This window comes from Vespula vulgaris, chromosome 22 (genome assembly GCF_905475345.1).
Source record: "Vespula vulgaris chromosome 22, iyVesVulg1.1, whole genome shotgun sequence".
Classification (NCBI taxonomy): domain Eukaryota; kingdom Metazoa; phylum Arthropoda; class Insecta; order Hymenoptera; family Vespidae; genus Vespula; species Vespula vulgaris.
The window spans coordinates 3,703,531-3,724,592 of NC_066607.1; the positions used below are offsets into that span (position 1 = coordinate 3,703,531).

Here is a 21,062-nt window from a genome sequence, read left to right on the forward strand (position 1 = left end):
AATCGAAAAGAGAGTACTTCTATTCCGCGCACTTCGTTATCTTCGAGGATCTCGCTTATGAAGATTTTTTCTCCGAGTAAAAATATCCTACGTAAACGTATCTATGGTACAACATCGAAGGGAAGAACGAACATTTTTATTGGATCAACTAAATCCTTTGGCTTTAGAATCGAGGACGCGTCAAACACACAGTATGAAAAGCAAAGGAATGGAACGAACGCTATAAAGCCAGGCCTGGAAAGCAATTTCTCTCGTATTATTTCCCACTAGATTCCATTGCGTACGTGCTCCTCTTTGCTAGTAAATCCATAATACATCGTTGCTTCTGTGTCTCCCCTTTCACTAGTCACCGTCTATCCTTTTCCCTTTGCTTCTCGAACGATCGAACGAAGAATAATCGTTATCTTCGTTGTATTAAAGGAAAATCAAATACGGCGAGAAAAAGATGGAATGAATAATCGATTTCTTATATCTTCTTTACCTTCTTGATTCGCGTGAATCAAAGAAGTACCCTGGGGATCGGTCCACTCGTTGACACGTAATCGTTTCTTCTTGTTCTTTTTTTTTTTTCTTACTTTATTTTTCTTTTTTCGCACGACTGGAATGATTTATTATCGATTATAATGGATTATTTACTTTTATTTGCATTTGTTTGTTCCTCCGCTCCGTTCTCTCGAATGGTTATTTCGAGAATCGACGCGAGAGAATAAAGGAAAGTAATGTTTTTCTGGTGCAAGTCAATCCGCTCGAGCAATAAAGCTTGAGAGCTTCATTACTAGCATCGGATTAACGATCGTACTTTTTGAATACGAGGAAATAAAAATGACTATAATCCAAAAGAGTCACCGAATGCACGACCATTATATACGTACATATATCTGGAGGGAGGGAGAGGAAGAGAGAGAGAGAGAAAGAGAAAGAGAAATAGAGAAAGTCGTTCTCTTCTTGCTCGTCGTTCTCTTTGACGTCGTTTCGTTGATCTTACCGGCGTTTACGTCGTCGACGGCAGGTGACCGGCACGATTTCAAAGAGCTCTGTCGTTTCCCTTTCAAGACTTTATGCGGATAACCCTACATTACGAGATTCTGCACGTACTACCATTATACGTCGTAATTTCTTATGGAAATAGCGCGTCGTCTAACGGGGCACCATTGCCATCAAGATGCCATCCGTGGAAACCTTTTCTCCTCTACTTTATCCCTCGCTCCACAAGTTCTTCTTTCTCTTCGCTCCTATCGCGTACGAAGAATCCTTCAACGAGCCTCATCGATTTTAATATATTCTCACTCTCTTTAGATATCATTCTACGAGTCTCGAAGTCACGGATATACGTTTGTGACTCTTCACCTTTTTATTAAATATTTAATTAATAATTTAATCAATCGCGTTTATTTGTTAATTTTTTTTTTACGTCGACATGGTGCAAATTTTGAACAAGCGGTATCGTCACATAAGTCTCGTACGACATCTACGCCAAGTTTGAAGATAGAGGCCCCTATATATTTTTTGAGGCTCCTGTATACGTATAGAAAAGCTCTTACGTTTATTATACGTTCTTATATTTTGCAATAGAAATAATCGTTTTCGCTTAGAACGAGGTTGGAAAGTCGTAAAAAGAGGGGCGCCGAAGAACGAGGGAGAAGGCGATGAGAGGACGCGGAGAACGAAATAACATCGTCTTTGGAATTTAACGAGGGACAAAGGTATCGGGCGAGCTCCGGCTCTTATTCCTAGTGGTATCGCCGTCTGAAGCACCCTTGGACGCGTCCGTCAATTTCCGCGCTCGTTAGTCCGGTATTTATTCTCGTTTCTCCTCATTCACGTCATGCACCTTATACCGTGCCCTTTTCACCGCATTTGCTCGATTGATTTTAATTATTTTTCCATCCACCGTCGTTCCTCCCATCACTTTTTCTCCATCTCTTTTCTTTCCTCTTCTTCCATTATTTTGTAAAACGCTCTGTTGATTTTCGATACGAAGACGCTATCAATCCGAATTTTTATCGTATCTCGGTAATGATCCGAACTCGAAGATCAATGTCAGACTTGTTCGAGAAAAAGAATCGTGAAAATTCATTTAAAAAATCTCATCGAAAACACGTCGGACTAAAATCATAGGTGGTTACGTCGAGAGAACGGGCTGTCGAGAGGGGAGGGAAAGGGAAGGGAGCGGAGGTACCAGAAAGGGGAAAATTTAGTTCACCCTTCGATGACGGAGGAACAAACGAGTGTTTGTTCAGCGAGAAAAGCGTGATCAGTTACGCGAACGATTCGTTAGCCGTTCCGTTTGCCTCGTTCGCGTGTACGTTCTCGTCCGTGTGTATGCGTTTGTGTGATATAACGTCGAATTATTGATAGCGTTAAAACGCCAAATTCTATGATTCGAACGATATAAACGCGAATGTTTCTATAAAGGATTTTAAAATCGGCTGGATAAATAAGAGACCATCCGGTGAATGCTCTTAATAAGATATAAAAAATACAATTTTTTTTCTTCATTTCGCTCTCTCTCTCTCTCTTTTTTTTTTTTTTTTTGAAACAATGAGAAAAGAGTCTCCGAAGCGTGATGTAGATTGAATATTAAAATAAAATCGACGCTCGAAAAAGAGTTCCTGACGGAAATGGCATTCGTATCGGGTACGTCGATATTAGTCGAATAGCAATGTCTGTCAGTTAAATCGACAACGCATCATGGTTCTGACAGTGAAATCGCACGAAACGTACAAACTCGACCTAATTCTAGTTGCTGGTAAAACAGCAAACTCGTAAGCTCGTCGAGTTTGTCGATGGCAAACGGTCTCTCTTTTTCTCTCTTCAATTTATCCCCTCCCGTGGAAGTTACCTCGACGCTTTTCTCTCTCTCTTTCTCTTTCTCTTCAGTTCATCCCCTCCAACGGAGGTTACCTCGACGCTTCTCTCTCTCTCTCTCTCTCTTTCTCTCTCCTTCCACCATCCAACCCTTTAGCAAGGTCCGACTCCCTTTCTAGGCTTCGTGCCCCTTCATCCTTCCTTCCTTCCTTCCTTTCTCGCTCCTTCGTAACGCGAGCGCGCGGCACAGAGTAAACGCTCTCGCTTCGACGATTAACTCGAGTTTTGAGTGTTTGCAATGCCGAGTAGGTAAACTGCATCCAGTCACGTGCGCAAGTGGGTGACTACGAGACTACGCGATTCCTCCATCCTAGGATGCATCCGGCGAGGACACTATCAACGAAATTACCTAACACTTTAGGATAGCTTAGAGTACGAGTTTCTCAAAAGCTTTGACCGATTTAGCATATGCAATATATCAAATACGCCTGAAAAGATTTAGGAATACGATAACATTACGTTCTTGTCTCTCTCTCTCTCATTTCACACAACATACACACGATTGGACCGATGCAATACTCTGTTTCATATCGATAATGATTGGAAAATCAATGATCGCTAATGAGTTATCCTATTCGTGGAAAATACACACACACAGATATATACACGCAACGTTGTGAAAAAGAGATCAATCGAATGGACAAAATATCGATGCTTTATCGAAAAAAGGTCGATCCCTAATTGTTTATATTGTCTTCTTTATATAGATTCTTTGCTCGGGATCCTTCTTGTCTTTTTTGTCTTGACATTTCTGTCGTCCTATCATTTTCCGTTGTTTCGCCTTTCGGATGTACAATTCCCTTCGTCCAATTTAGTCGAGATAGTTTTTGCTTCGTACTGAAGTTCTCGTTCTTTGCTCTCCTTTGCTTTTTACCAAGTGTTTTTAGCTAACAGCAAAAAGAGAAACGGCCGTTCTCTTTTTCTTTCTCTTTGTCTTTCTCTTGCTTGACTACAAAAGAAGTGTGGTTTTAACGTTTTACAGAAAAAAATGTATATAAAAAAAAAAGTAAAGAAATAAAATAAACTTTTCGCTCACTTTTGTACTCGACTTGTATGAAAAAACAACGTTCCGGTTCCGGTTCAACACGCTTTAATTTCTCCCTTGGCGAGGGTCGATTATTCGAACTTTGAAAATAGTAATAACAACAACAACAACAACAATAACAATACTACTACTACTACTACTATATGCTACTATGTAGTAATGATAATAATAATAATGTTGACAATAATAACAATAGGCGCATTCCATAATTATGTTTAATGCAATTACGACATGATTATTAGCAATAGAGCGTAATTGCAATGTTTTTGATACAAATTACCATTTTATTTAGAAACAGATCGGATCCGGAATAATAATTTTATTGAACCTTCTCTATTATTAAAACATACGACATTATGTGGACATACAGAGTTTAATCCCATTGAATATCTCTGTTCTTTTTAGAAATATGGAGAAACTTTACAAAAATCGACAATAATAACTATTTTGCAGGTTAACGCGTAAAGAAGATATAATGGCCAAATAAATTTTTTTCAACGGAATCATATTTTTAATTGCATCATTGGATGTAACTTGAAATTCTCTACAAAAAAGAATTAATCCATGTATATTGAAAAATTATTAGTTCAGGAGATATTTCACAATTATATCCTTACTGCGAAAGAAAAATCTTTAGAGTTGATTGACACTTTAATTTCGTATATTGGCAATTATTAATACATTTTTTATTTCTTATTTTAAATAAAAAAAATGAATTTTACATAATTGTAATAAATATTTTGATGATTTCATTATAGCCATGTTCTTATTAAGAAAGAAAGGTAAAATATTCGATTTTGAAGATTATTAACAAAATCGATTTTATTATAACAATATTATTGCAATATTTAAATAAATAAAGAATAAATTACACGTGAAAATGGCGTTGGTTTCAAGTCTCTACGACTTTTCGTTCCGAAGATATCGGCACGGAAAGATTTTCATTCATAATTCGTATAGTCAGCTGTTCGTAGTAATAGTAGTAAGGTTGCGTAAATTCTCGGAATTTATATAGGTCAGTATGTCACTGTGCCAATTTGAATGAAATTATGTAGGTCAGTGGGTCAACGTAAACGTCTTCCATATATGTGCGAATATCTTTGGAACTAAAAGTCGTAGAAACTTGAAACAAATATCATATTAAAGGGGACAATTCGCTCTATTTTTTCAACGTATTGTTAATAATTAATTAACAATTTGTTATAAACAATTTTTTATAAACAAATTTTTGCAAACTAAACTTTGCTAAAAAATAATTCGGATTGAAACTAATGTACAAAATTACACAAATTAATAAGTAATTAATGGACAAATTAGTATTTTTTTTATTAATAAACAATTTTTTTATATTGTTAATAACAGCGTCTTCCATTTACTTGGCCATATCTCCGAAACTAAAAGTCGTAGAGACTTGAAACAAATATCATATTAAAGGGAACAATTCGCTCTATTTTTTTAACGTATTGTTAATAATTAATTAACAATTTGTTATAAACAATTTTTTATAAACAAATTTTTGCAAACTAAATTTTGCTAAAAAATAATTCGGATAGAGACTAATATAGAAAATTACACAAATCAATAAGTAATTAATAGACAAATTAGTTTTTTTTTATTAAATAAACAATTTTTTTATATTGTTAATAACAGCGTCTTCCAATTACTTGGCCATATCTCCGAAACTAAAAGTCGTAGAGACTTGAAACAAATATCATATTAAAGGGAACAATTCGCTCTATTTTTTTAACGTATTGTTAATAATTAATTAACAATTTGTTATAAACAATTTTTTATAAACAATTTTTTGCAAACTAAATTTTGCTAAAAAATAATTCGGATAGAGACTAATATAGAAAATTATACAAGTTAATAAATAATTAATAAACAAATTAGTTTTTTTCTACTAAATAAACAATTTTTTTATATTATTAATAACAGCATCTTTTATTTACTCGGCCATATCTCCGAAACTAAAAGTCATAGAGACTTGAAACAAACGTCATTTTAATGAGAAGGGCTTTGTCTATTTTTTCACGCATTGTTAATAACTAATTAACAATTTGTTATAAATAATTTTTTGTGAAGAAATTCTTCCGACTAAATTCATGTTTTCCCAAAAAAAAAAAAGGAAACATTGAGATTGCAACTGATTTATACAATTACAAGATAAATTAATAAATAATTTTTACCGAAGAAAACAATTTTTTTCTAAATTGTTAACAATCACATCGCGTTTGAATCGCGATCGTCGACGTGCTCTCTTGACGATAGTTAAATGAAAATATCTACTAAATTAGCAATTTCTCGACGTACATGGGTTAACACGTTCCGAACGATCGCGAACGCGGAGACATTTATAGATACGTTATAGCAAATATGTTTTTTTTTTGCAACTTGTTCCTTCTGTCTTTTTTCTTTTTCAAGAGAATAAACAAAAACGTGCGAATGAAATTCATCGATGGTAACTATTGTTCGTAAAGGTATGGAAATGTTTTAGGGAAAGCTGCTTGGAGAACGAAACGACGAACCAGTGAACGGAGTTTAAAGGAAGCTATAGCGAACAGCATACGTATCATATTCAGGACGGTAGTAGCAGAGAATTCAGGACCTGCCCCTATACAGGTACGTTTATGTGTTATACGTGGAATTGACGTGAATGTATTCGACGAAGCGAACGCGAGAGCCCACGAAGCCGCTTTGCCCGTCGCTTTGCCCGCCGCTTTGCTCAGAGACTCGCCCTTTCTGACGCTCTCGCGCGCTCCACCTGCACCGAACCTTTGTCCCATGGAAAAATTGCAGTCGGATTCGTGTCCTCAAAGAGGCATGATTCGATCTACAATGCTTCCAGCATTACCGCGCCGTTCCGCTCGCCAAAGAGCGAAAGAATTTCTCTTTTTAAGGTGAAAGAATTCGTTAGGATTTTTATCGGGATACGCGTTTGATCCGAGCGAGCCGAAGGCACCTCGCGACCGGCTATTTCCCTCCCCTTCCCCCTTTCTCTGTTCATCGTGTGGAGAAGACCGAAAGGTAGGAAGTACCGTTTATATCCTTCTTTTTCTCTCCCCCTTCGCCACCATCGATCAATGATGGTACATCCCGATCGACTCCTTCTCAATCGTCTACTATTTGTCTCTCTTTGTCTTTCTCCTCGCGTTCCGCGCGAATTTCTCTGCGAGAGAGTATCGTATTCGGGTTTGATCTCTGGAAAGAATTTCCCCGAATGGGGGAATAAATGGGGGAAACAGAGAAATTAATTTCTTATCGACGAAACGCTTGTATCGTTCCAAAGGAAATCTATTACCACTATCGGCTTTTACGCCACGTTCTCCCTAAGCAAAGTATCCCGACGCCTATTTTTTTGGCAGTCTACGCGAAAGTAGTAAATTTGTGGCGGACGATGTTAACCAGAGAAAAATGGATGTTACGTAAGGTCCAAGGGACGATCGTTTATCCATTTTGACACGGGAGCCTTGTACTCTTATTTCGTCGGTGAAACACGCTCGGCACGCGGTCACGAAGCGTGTTTTGGAAACGACATCGTATTGTCGCAAAGAGACGCCTCCCATTCCATCTTCGTACGTCCATCTCCCATCGTACAGTGCGCACTGGCACGGCTTCGTCAAGTTCTATACATGATACATGGAGCTCGCATAGCTCTGCCATCCAATGGCATGACACTCACCCGGCCACCGTCCCGTGAAATCATGCTTCGTGATCCTACAAGCTCTGCCTCCGCATCCCTACTAGCAAATGGGCCACCATGCACTTTCCTCCTCGTTGTGCCTTCTCTCGAGCACCCTCTTATACGCGGCCGCCACCCTCCCGCGAGCACTCGCTCGAATTCACGACCGAATTCGAACTACGTTGCTTTCTGACGCGACAACGCGCTGCCCTCTGCTATTTCCAATTATCTCGTCGTACGCTGCGCATAGTCGCAAATAGAATCGGATCGGTATCGACGTCGAATTTTTTCCTACGAGCTTCGCATTATTTAATGATCAATCGTTAAGGCGCGACGACGGATAAAGGAAAGAAAAGTGACGAGTGGCCAGTGCAATAGTTTTTAACAACGACTTCGAAATGTCACCCTACCTCGGTTCACGTTATTTTAATCAATGGCTCTTTCAGCGCACGATACGTTTTAAGTCCGATAAGAGTTTGACAAAACTTTTTCTCGAACGTTGGCTTATAAGGAAGCAATTGCAGACAACGAGTCGTAGAACGATCTCAAAAAGCCATGGTACAGGCGATGCCTTTAGGAGAAAGAAAAATAACCCTCGTAAAAGTACCCGATAACGAGCTCGACATGGTACAATAGGCTTACGAAAGTTTTTAAGCTTTCTTGCAAGAAAAGAATTACGAAGTCCGGAGCGTTCTCGCGACGTCGGCCTTAATTAACTTCCTAAGGTTGGGAAAACTCACAAAGAGACAGCAAAATTACAAGTGGTGGTAAGGTAGCAGGATCCGGTGGCATCGTACGCTCGCGTTCGTACAGAAGCTTTGTTTAGAAGGCCGTGCGGTTTCGCCGCATGAAACTTTCATTAACCCGAATGGAGGTTTAAAAAATGCAAGGCCATTGCACAGCGAAAACGAAACGGTATTTCACGTTAACTTCAAGATTCCGAAATTAATGATCCAATTGATAGCACGCCCGCGAGTGGTCCTCCATCTCCTCTTACTCTTCTTCCCGTTTCGTGAAACGAACTAACTGCCAGAGGTTGGGATGCGAACGACCGAGGTAGCGAGCGAATAAGCAACCACCAACTAATCTAATGAAATCTCACGATAGCAAGAGAGACACGAAATTTCTCGGTTCGGGTTCCACTAACTGGCTATCTTCTATTTCTCCTGTATCGTACTCGTCCGTAAAATTACACATGACGTTTGAAAACGTCTACTCTCTCGAGCACGTCTTTGTCGGACCGTTCATTATCTCTTTCTCGCTTCTTCTTCCTTCTACTCGATCGAAGATACAACCGTATTTACATTTAGTCGAACGCGCGTTCGCGAAGATATAGCTCCTTGCCAAGTTCGACGTTCCGAGATGCGGTATCTTTCGAAAGACTTCACCAAATCGCGATCGATCTTTGGCTAATGGCTCGAAAATCGTAAAGACCGAACGAGATGTTAGTCAAGGATGAAGTTCGAGATCACTAAATCGAAAGAGAGTGGGAAGTAAAGTTCTAAAGGTTCTCGTTAAGAGGCGTTCGACTTTCGAAAATTCTGAACTAGGAAGTTAGTTATATACGTTACACGGAATTCATAAATGCTCGAAGCAAACCAAGTTACTAATTATCCGAATTTAAAGAGGTAAACGAGAGAGACTCGACTTGAAAAGTCCTTTTCGCGTCTCTTTACTTTGGCTTTTTATATACGTAACCGTGTACTTATAGATCTTTCTGATATTTCAATTTCGATCAAATTTGCTTCGATGCTGCAGCGCCAACAAGTTTTATTATTATTGAACATTCCAGTGGGTTTATTAAAAATATACATTTTACTAAATTAATAAAACCCGATTCCGCCATAACTGGAATTTTTCATTCGGTGAAACTAATCAAATATTATTTGAATCTACATAAAAATCGATGTTATTTAACTACTGCAATAATTTAATTAGTAAAAGGTACTCGACCAACATAATTAAATTTAACCACCTACCGACTTTTGTTACGAAGTACGCTGCGTAATGATATACTTTAAACTATTTCAATACGTTTGCGCGAGTAATTACCGACGGGGAAAATTTTACAGACTTAACGAACGGAAAATAATTATTTGATTGAATTACGTCGTTGAACCTGGTTTACAAAATTTTCGTTAGGACAGCTTGTATTTACTATCGATTATTTTTGCTTTTCTCTCCTTCGTTTTTTCTCTCCCTTCCCTTTTCTCGATCCGACGAAGTCATAAATTTGGAACTTTGTTATTTCAATCGTTGCAAGGAGAAACCGATGTTTCCATCGATATCGGTATATCTTATCGAGAAAACGAAAAAACTGAAGTTTACGACCATAATTGCAGGACTCTTTAACGAGCGAGATCTCTTAAACGGTACGCACTTATCCGCGTCTAACTTTCGACAAGCGATTCAATAACTCTTCTTCCAATAAGTCCCACTCTTACGACCCTTCGATCTCTCTTAGTACTCTCATCATCTTTAGAAGGAAAAAGAGAGGGAGAGAAAGAGGGAGAGAAAGAGGGTAGTGGAAAGGCGACGTTACTTGAATTTCTGACTTTCGTTGGAATGTCCGTACCTCGTCGATCTCGACGACTCGTTGAATTTTCAGCTTTTAGCAAATTAGACGAAGGTGCGCTTCCGAGGAACGCCAAACTGCGACCATGAATAATACGCTCGTGAAACTTGGCTCGAGTCATTAGGACTGATTATAAGGAAAGAACTGGAGCAAGACAGGCCAGCTGCCACGAAATTATCTGTGGAAGCAATTTCATATACAAGTGAAGTTTCTTTTATAATACGTTTATCTCGATATCGAGAATAGACTCCTTGAAAGGAGTAAAATTGAATAAAAAATGAAAAACGAAAATTCGTAGACGAATGATGGCGAAATGAATCCTTCTTATATATTTTTCCTAATTATTTACGATATTATATACGTAAGCGTCTCGTTTATTTCGATTTAAGCATAATTATCTCGAATTACTGGTAGCTTTGCTAAAACGATCGACAACTTTCTCCCTAAATTTCTATTTCAATTTACGTCGAACGAAGGAATATGGAGTTAGACCTTTAAGCGAGCGTCGCTTACAAGAAATTCGATTATATCCGCTGAATGGCGTCCTTGCTCGATTAAAACCAATCTTTCGAAATTTTTTAATACGAACGGATCGAACGACAAGGAAGACCTTTAAGCTTTTAATCCAAAGGTACTCGGAGAGAGCTATCCCTTCCAAATTTAACGTTTCTAGATTTACATTACGCTTCATTTGACGATCTTGAAAATGTTAAAACGTCGATTCGTCAAAAAAACTTTGCATTCTTATTTCTTTTTTTATTTATTTATATCTACATATTTTTATACAAAACATATTCTCTGAGAACGTACAGTGAAATCCCTAAGACTTTATCGAAAATATCGTTTTATGAATGCGCTGTTGGATAATGGGGAATTTTATCGATACTCTTGCCCGCGATGGCAGCCACAAGAGAAATTCGTGAAAGCAACAGCAGTGGTAAATAGACGAGCGAATATCTGCGACGAGTGGGCAGAAAATCTAGGATCGCTCGAGAAATCAAAGGAGAGATCGTATCGCGTGTCTACATCCGTGAATGCTTTAGACTTCAGTCGCGTATCGAAGATGTAACCCGTTAATAGACCTTTGGATCATGATTATACATTAACGTTTTGCTGAATTATGGAGAAGAGTAAGTAGTATGTGTGTGCGAGCAGGGTGAATCGAGGGAGAAAGACGGAGACGGGAGGGAGAGGCGGAGAGAGAGACAGAGAGAGAGAGAGAGACGTAGAAACGGAGACGTCGGTGAAGTAGCGGAAAGGGTGAAAGGAAAAATGTAAGGAGAGGGAGGAGAAGAAGAAGGATCGACGTCCGAGAGTAATGGAAAGCCAATGGTCAGCGCGTGTATTCCCTGTAAAGGACATCAAAAGCATCGAGTCTCTATTCAAATCTTAGATGGCCGATGGTAGCACGAGTGGTGTTCCTCTGGAGACGTTCGTGATCAAAGATGTCAACGGAAGTCATGGCTGAGGAAGGGCAGAGGGTAGGTATATAGGTAGGAGAGGAACGGGAGAGGATAAGTCGCAAAGATCGAGGGAAAGATAGAAGCTTACGAGAAATGGACGTTTCTACCTACGAACTTGTGCGGATGTGTACGTGTACGAAGAAGAAGAGGAGGATAAGGAGGAGAAAGGAGGGCATGAAGAACCTACTTGAAAAGAGGAAGCGTCGGATAATCATCCCGGTGCCGTTGGAGAAGGCCGGAAAGCACGGAGGAAACGGGACTGGAAAAAAGCCACCGGCACGAACCCCTTCCCGATTAGTTTTCTCTCTCTCGCGCCAAAGGAGCTCGAATAAAAAAGCCGCTTCAGCGAAAGCGCAGAAAGAAGCTACCTCCGTCGCGCCCCTCCTTCCTTTCCCGTCGTCGTTGTCCTATCCGTTCGTCGTGGCATTCATCGGAACCTCGGTGCTGCTGACACTGACAAAGGACGAGTCCTACGTCTCGTTTCTGCTTTAGCTTCAAATTCAACTTTTCTCTAATGCCACCCTTTTCTCTTGACTTTTTAAATATTCTTACGAGGCGTTACTCCGATGGATATTAACGAGGCAATTCTCTATCGTAGTGATAAATTGGATACGAAGTGGAATCCGTCGACAAACAATGATATCATTGCGAGGATCATTTCAATGGAAGTTTTCCTATTACTTTTCTTTTTTCGTCTTCGATAATAACAATAACAGTAAAAATGATTCTCTCAAGAATCCAGACCATTTAGCTTTTCTTTTTTCTTTTTTTTTATCTCCGAGTAGGCAAAGTCAACTTCGTTTGGTCCAGTCTATTATTCCCTTCATCCTCTCGAAAGCACCCTTATCCAAATGCACAAGAGGTAGGGAAAGAAAACAATATTCTTCCCATAAATCACCCTAATTGGCAATAAGTTCGATCTTTCTTATCTGCCGAAAGTCCCCTTCGCATCGAGAATCGAGACCACCTTTTTATCTCTCTCCCTCTCTCCTTCTTTTTTGCCCTTCCCCTCGTTCAAATTTGCCCAGTTCCTTGGGGAGAAGGAATCTTTCGAAAAGTCAGCGCGTAACTCTGAATCAGGCAACGGCAGAAGCAGCAATAGGATGCGCAAAGAAGGCGGTCGAGCAAGTACGGCTGGTGTATGGGCGGAGACAACATCCGGAAACGTTATCGCCCCGAGAATACAGAAAGGGAATAGAGATCGTGCCTGCAGGAAGAGAGAAAGTGTGAGTGTATCTGTGCGCGTGTGTGTGTATGCGCGAGAGAAGACAGAGAGGGCTTTGGACGTATGCTGGATTTCCCTATCGGGCCGTACGTTTAGAATCATCCCCTGCTTTGCTAGATTCGCTGGCAGAAAGCAGCCAGGAACCAACCCCTTGTCCACCCCCTAGACCATCCCTTTAAGCCCCTCTGACGCTTCTCTTCCACAGATCCACTGGCGGTCGTTGGTCCCCTAAGGGAAACTGCATCCATTAAGGTACGGACGCGGGCCCAGGACGTTCGGTTTACGTGCGATTTGTATGAATGGAGAGAACTTGTGGATTTGAATTGATGAATAAGCTACCTTCGTCGTTTGGCATATTGAATATTATAGGAACGATTATCGCTCGTCCGACGTTTTCGTCATTCCATACCTTCCCTTTTGTTTTTACTCGCGTTTCTTATCTTTCCCTCTCTTTGTGTCCTCCGCTGTATTTATTTTTGTTAAAAAAGGTCACTTTTTAAAGAAGGTCTTATGAATTACGCGAAACGACGGAAAAAAGCATAAAACGAGGATAAACGTCTTCGTGCATTTGATGGTTCGTTGTAAGAAGTATTCGTGAAGCTCTCTCTCTCTCTCTCTCTCTTTCTCTTTCTCTTTCTCTTCAGAATCTACTTTTCGTCGTTTGTTGCCAATATCGAGTAAGCAGCAACAACAGCAGCAGTAGCGACAAGTTCGCTCTTTTACAGATTTTATTAAAGGTCTTGCTTATTTCCTCTGCAAAAGTCTTTTGAGAACCTTAAATACGGTGGAGTAAAAAGATCGAAAAACTTTTTACTCTCTCGATGCTTGATCTTCTTTTTTATAACTAGTTTTATATACTAGAAGAACTACAAAGATGAAAAGTGCTTGATTGGGGCCGAAAATTTATAGATTTTAGTTTAACGCGTTAATGATTAATATCGAGCACCTTTAATTCCGCGTTTTGCTTCTTACGCTTTAATGTTTAATGTGTACGTTTAAAGAGGCGGCTAAGAGCATTGATAAAACCGGGAGAAAAGAAAAAGAGAGAGAGAGAGAGAGAAAAGGGAGTGGGTAAAAGAGAATTCAGAAAGTTCATTCGTTCGTTCGGCTCGGCGAGCAAGCGAGGCCTTTCTTGGACACTTTGAAAGGTTTGGACCGTGGCACGACACTTTTGGACGGCCTCCAAACGCGACGCCGACTTTTAACACGTTCCAAATCGTTATCGTTACTTGTAAAGAGAGTCGAGTAAAGAGCTCGACTCGGCTGTTACAGCAACCGACTCTATCGCGCGAAACTCGGTGTCTGAAGGACAAAAGAGAACAAGGTAAATTTGTATTTAAAATTAAAATTTACTCCAGAAAATCTAGCGACTAGTCGAACGTTTTTACGAAATGAGAAATGTTGTAAGAAACGAATTCTAAGAGTGGGTGGGTGTGTGTATATATACACATATATATGTATGTATATGTATATGTATATAAAAAGACATTAAAACGAAAACATGGATGCTTCCGAGTTTGGTTTCGATCGATCGAAAGATACTACCAAATGTCGCTTCTGTGTTCTCCTCTCTCGTTTCACGTTGTCTCGGAAAATTCGAGGAAACGCATAGCTATCGTGAGGGCAAATGTTATCACCATCGATGGCCAATGTTCGATGTATCGTATATAGAGATAGATTTATAGATTGCTATTGCAATTTGTAGAAGATCGTATATCGTCCCCGACAAAAGCGTGGTCTGTCCGAAACTGAAATTCTCCCGTTGAAAATGGAGATCGATTGGAGAAGTATAGTAGCAACGAAATGCATAGAGAAAGAATGATCGAAAAAAAAGAAAAAATAGAGATAGAGAGAAAGGAAGAAAAATTGTGTAACGAGGGTTCTCGCCTACGGCAACTGCACGTAGTTTGTTTTAGATTCTCGAAAGCAATTATCCGGGAATACACCGTTCAAATGCGGGCATCATGATTTCTATTGTTCGTTGTCCGGCCGATAGCCATGGGCGTTGCAACACAATAGAATGGTCTACCTGTTCTTGGCAAAGACGCAGAGACAGAGAAACGGATATCGCGAAGAGAAGCGTAGAAATGAGAGAAACTAGCTTTGCGATACGGGACCTTGTTATTCATCGCGTGTACGCGAATTTCGACGCAACTGGCTGAACCAATTTGACCGTTGACCTACTCCCGACTGAAATGATTTCGGTTTACTGATCGAAAGTCGAACGAATTTGACGGGATAGTTCGAATTTAATCTTCGATGGAATGTTTTCCTCTTTTCTTTCCTTTTTTCTTTTTTTCTTTTATTATTTCCTTCCAGAATTGTCAGTTTTCTTTTTTATTCATTCATAAAATTCACTCGCGAAATAGAAAAGAAAGGCGAAAGGAGAATCGAAGAAAACTTCAAGAACGTTGTACGTCTCATCATCGCGTAACAGGCCATTACGCTTTCTCTCGCGGGCCACCCTAAGCGCAGCGGGAGAGCCGACAATTTGCGATACAATTTAAGGGACGACAACTCCTTCCAGACACGATCTTCCAACCTTCTTCTCTTTTTCTTTGCAAAAGTCGACTACGACCTTATATTTTGTCCTTGTAATGTTGAAACTTTTCCTTAACGACCGCGTTGTCTGCCTGAATTATGGGCGACGCGCGACTCTAACGATGAATTTTTCTATTTATGTAACCGTGCTTGATTGGGCTTCTACCCTATTGTCTTCGCTCACTGAAGAGGGTCGAATCATCGATAAAATCGATCGAGACCGTCCTCGAGGACGAATCTCTTCGACGAGAAATTCTTTTCTTTGCCTTCTTTTCTTTTCCTTCTTTTAATAAAAAATCTGTCGTTACATCACCCGTCAACCTTCCCCTCTACTATTCTTCCAAATTATTCGTCTTACCGATGTCGTGATCGACATTTAACGAGGTACAACCGTAAGTAACTATGTTGAAAACGTCTCCTTTCCGTAGTGTCCTCGATCTTCATTTAAACCACTATGAAAATGTTATTACGGTGCGAAAAAAAAGGGAAAAAAGAAAAAGGAAAGAAACTACGACGATTAATTACAAAGATACGAGTGGTACGAGGAAAACAACAGCCGTGGCAGCATCGTAACTTTTTTAAGATGATGTACGAAGGTAAAAAAAAAAGTAAAACGATATAGGTATAGACGGTGGAACACTTAACGCGCAACAACGACAATGACACGACGACGACGACGACGACGACGACGACGACAACGACGACGACAGCGGCCCTTCGTCGATGTATATTTGCTATCAAAGTAAACCTTCGCTACCAATACGCAGCATGAGTCACATTCTCATAGCGGCTCGCACCTAATTCGGGTCAGGCCTAAAACAACACAGTGCTATCTAATGGAGAACACGGTACTGCGGTTGTATGCCAACGTGACTCATCGTGTCCGTCACTTCGATGGCGCGATCTCGATGATATCCTTCGACAAACAGACGGGAAGTTGGGGGATTGATGGGGCGGAGGGGAAGTCGGGTGGGGAAAGTAGATTTGCTTCAAGTAGACTCACCGATACGTATTTGCGATAAGAATATCGGCGTTGAGCCGACGCCGTTGCTGCTATGTCGCTGTTTCGATCCCGCTCTACTTTTTCTTTAACTCGTGTATTATATTATCTCGGACAATCCGTCTTACTTCCTCAATTCACTTACCGAACGAACGTTCGTTCGTACTCGATCGATCGAAAATTAAAATCGATATATTTGAGTTTTCAAATGGACGCGAGAAACTAATGATATATATATATACAAACGATTTTGTATGTTTGACGTCACGACATCGCAAAGAAAATAGAAAATATTAAAAAAGACGATGAGTGAAATTACAACGACTATGACTTTTATGATAATTTCATGATTAAAAAGTCCACTTTAATTAACTTGAAATGAGTTCGCGAAGGAAAACTCCGGGTTCCTTTATTTCTTTTAAACGCGCACATGTCCATATTTGTGTTCGTTCGTTTCCAATACTTTTCAAATCACGGTAAAAAAATATAACCGCGCGCAAGCAAACAGGATCGCAAAATTGCGGTTCTTTTCATTGCCTCATTTCTCTTCGCCGTTCTCTCACTCCGCCTCCCTTTCTTTTTTCTTTCTTCTTTATGAGCGGTAATTTTGATTTACGCACCAACGCGTCGTATCGCGCATCAATTAATTTTATGTCTTTAATCTCGAACCAACTCGTAGAGGCCGAAAGTATTTTTGTTTTCTACGATCGAGCAACAAACAGGAATCCCTGTAAACTCGAGCTTATCCTTTTTCTTTGTTTTTTGTTAAAAAACGTAATTACCGTAAATTTCTTCACTCTCATTTTTGGATCCATTTCCGTCCTCTCCATCATCTCTATTCTCTCTTTCGAGTTTCCCCGAACGCGCAGACCGCCAACAGATTACTCATCTCTGTATCATCGCTTAATTAGCTTTATGGGTTCAATTTCGAAAGCCAGCCGCCTGTATAGGAAATATTAACTCATCTCTCAACGAGATATGCGAGTTCGTGCCGATATTTGACTAGATCCAATCGCAAGAAAATAAATAAGCCCGTTTCGTATCTCGAATTATTGCGACCGTGATAGAGATACTAATGAAACAAAATGGTGTCTGAGGACGAAATCAAAGGACCAGGTAATCGTCTCGACGTAAGATCGTAAACGATCTTGACGAAAGAGACAATCTTGATGAAAAAACGGGTACTTCGTTTTCTTCGAGAAAGGCTCGAAAACGTTTAGATTCGTTTAACGTTATCGTTCTGGAATTGTATGCGTTGCTAGGACGTGAGCGTAAATTCGAAGCCGGCGAACTCGTCGAGTTGACATGGGTAGGATGTAACGGAATAGTAGCGGATAGAGCTACGCTCGGAAACAGAGAAAGGGCTGTGGAATTGCTAGCGAGAAGTATGAAGCACCACCGAACGTAGTAGCGGTAGCGGTGGCAGTAGCAGTAACGGTAGCAGCAATAGCAACAGCAACAGCGGCAGCAACACAACGGCGCAAGCACGCCTCGATGCACTCTGCTGATGTAACCCCGGAACGCGGAGTGCTGCTCTGGGTCGGTTGTGCGCGTACCACTCGAGGAAACCTTGCAAAACGAGGAAATCGAGGAAACTACAGAAGGGGGCTAGAAACCCTCGCGACCTGCGGCTGGCACGTCATTGTTCGTCGGCCGGTTCTTCAACGCTCGTCCTTCTCACCATCTCCGCGGTGCTTACGAATTCAATATGCATTGTAGTCGAAGGACGACGCAAAGATGCGTCGTCTCCCTATTGTCCCGCAGGATTAGTTACAGTCGCGACATAATTAATTGTCCGTTATACCACCAACACTGCTATTGCCAGTGTTACTACCACCACTACTGCTCCTACAACTACTCGATTTTCCTTTCACCGAACGGCTTTCTATCCGTTCCTCTTCTCTTCTCTTCTCTTCTCTCCTCTCCGCTCCGCTCCTCTCCGCTCCACTCCGCTCCACTCCTCTTCTCGTTCCTCGTTTTACTCGACGACGGATCGATCGGTTCGCTCCTTCCTCCCTACCCCTTAACGACGACGAATGAAGATTTTCCGACGAAATTTCCGACTCGCGTCCTTCGTCTCTCGAATCTCAAGGACGACGATGACAACGACGACGAAAGTTCTACGGAACATAGTCTCCACTCCGCCCGTCCCTCCATCATCTTTTTCGAGTGCTTCGAATTTTCGAAATCGTCGCACGTTCCTTCCTTTTCAACATTTTTCACAGTGCCGAACTTCAACGCTGTTAAAGCCTCCGACCTTCCAACTTCCACGCAGGGAACTAACAATAAGTGATTCCAAAGAGCGACGAAAGTAATTCGAACTTTCGAACAGGAGGGAGAAAGTTACAGTCGTACAGTAAGAATATACTACGGGCGGACCTCGTTTCCCTGTTTGAGTTTGGCTTATACGCCTTATCTCGTCGATTTATAACTTAACAACAACAAGGACAACGTCGATCGTCTTAAGAAACACATTTTCTTTTCTAATTCGATGTGTTCGCTTCGGCAAACGAACGCGTCGTATCTTTTCTCTACGGCTAATCAATAGGTGAAACAGCGGTCTTACCTTTTTCTTGCCCCCCCCCCTCCCTCTCATCTCGTTCCCCTTTCTCTTACTTTCCCCACTGTCTTTCTTTTTTTCTCTCTTCCATCTCTCTCTTCCTCTCCCCTTGCTTTTTCTCAATACGAACTCTAACGCCTGGCCAAATCGTTCGCCACGGCAGACACCTCAATTTCCTTCGACCGATATGTCAATAATCTCGAAGGAAAGTGGTTTTATATCCTCGCCTGAGCTGGCTCGGGTGTTTACTCGAAAGATCCGAATGGAGTCTAATGAAAACAGAAGAAAGGAGACGCGGGAATAGGATAGCTTCTTCTCAGCAATACTTTTCCTACGCGTTCGAGTGGTCCGGATGCAGTTACTCGTTCGTTGTCGAATCGGAATGGAGAGAAAAGGCGAGAATGAGGAGGAGGGGGAGGGGGAGGGCCAAAGGGAAGAATTGCGCTCGAAAGAAGAAGGAACGGAAGAGGAGAAAAGAATGAGAAACGTAAAAGACTCGACGGAGGAAACGATCGGCCATCGTCACGCTCGAATCTCGCGAGCAAATAACTATACAAATGGAATTAACGAACGCGACGTGGATGCTTTGCCATACGCACGAGTAAACACGCGCGGAGATATAAATGGGATATTAAAAATAATCGATGGTCGTCGCGTGAGACGCGGGACGCACGAACCGGTAATATATCGTTCCAGTTGTTACTCCCCGTCGAGATTTCGAGGATGGAAGCCTAGATGTGATCGAAGGAAGACGAGTCGAAAGGAAAGGAAGAAGAGTAAGAGGAAGAATGAGAAGAGAGATAGAGAGATACGGCGAATGGTTACCGTAAAGCACGAAGGAGAGACAATTAATACTTTCGCGGCAATTTAAATTCCTCTTCTCTCTTTGTAATATATTCGGTGGTTGGGGTCGATGTAACGAAGGGTGGCGGCACGAATGAAGTCGAGGAAGAGAATTAGAGAGGAGATAGAAAGAGGTAGAGAAAGGGCGGGAGGGAGATAGGAAAGCCGAGGGAGAATATGGAAGAAGGTATACGCGATCGCCAATGTCGGAGAAAAACCGAGCAAAGAGGTACAAATGGAATTAACGATGGCATACGAAACGCGCTTTATCGAATGCGTGATTTCCCAACGGAACAAAAATGCCATTTAGGCACACTCGGATCGTCCGTGAAACATCGTGAAACGAAATTCTCCGGGTGAAAGCGTTAAACGTGGCGATGTAGAAAATTTTCTATCGCTCTTTATTCCCATTGGAAATCGCGCAACACGCTTAATTACAAACTCAAGTAGACGCTACTATTTTCGCTTTTTCAATTTCGCGCTCTTCTATTTTTTTCTTTCCTTTTATCTCGTGTCTTTTTTGTTCTTCTTTTTCATCGAGCGACACGAGTTCTTTTTACCTTATTCCCGATGCAAGCGCGATACAAATAATACGTACGATCTAACGAATTTCGCATAGAACACCGGTGTAATTTCTTCCTCCTCGATCGATCGTTTAATTCGTCCCGTTGAGAAGAATTTTGCAAGTGGCGCAATTATTTCGGAAAACTCGTGAACTCGAATACGAGAGAGCGGTGATCGCACGATCGAAGTTCTCGCTAGCTGAGAAACAGTACTCGAGAAGATAAAGCACGTTTCCGTGAATTGCGGCGAGACTGCAGGCCATATCGATAAGAGGATTTCGTAATATGTATGGACGCCATCGTCGAACGGCCGGCCGGGTTGAAATTGAGTTAGCGAGATTCTTGGAGCTTACGTATACTCCATCGTGGATAAGTTACATTATCGGCAACGTTTCCTCGGGCAAGCAAATCGCGGGCTTGCAAGTAAGCGCGAAGGATCACGATGGTTCGTTCAACCATCGACCAATCGCGATAATCCAAAAAAAAATGTTTGCCGATAAAGAGTTATTACTGTGAAGTTCGGTGAAGAATAATCAATGATCAAACGCGAATAATTGACTCGCGCATTATCCATCGTGAGATCTCGGTGGAGTTTTCGCAAGACGGATCGCATTGCGAATCCCCGATTTGATTGCGACCAAAACAAAATTTAATGTTCCATCGTAAATACGAAAGAATTTTTAACAATCTCGAATCT

The 21,062-nt window shown here is 41.0% G+C and overlaps 1 protein-coding gene and 1 long non-coding RNA gene across 39 annotated transcripts in view; one reads left to right on the plus strand and one right to left on the minus strand.

Moving 5' to 3' along the window:
• Window positions 1-21,062, plus strand: part of LOC127071595 (uncharacterized) — a 205,251-nt gene that overhangs the window by 111,652 nt on the left and 72,537 nt on the right. The window contains exon 3 of the long non-coding RNA XR_007785152.1: window positions 6,411-6,535. This is a non-coding gene — a long non-coding RNA (uncharacterized LOC127071595). The remainder of the gene's footprint in view (window positions 1-6,410; window positions 6,536-21,062) is intronic.
• The window catches only part of LOC127071589 (CUGBP Elav-like family member 1), a 253,175-nt gene that overhangs the window by 107,812 nt on the left and 124,301 nt on the right, over window positions 1-21,062 (minus strand). The window lies entirely within an intron of this gene.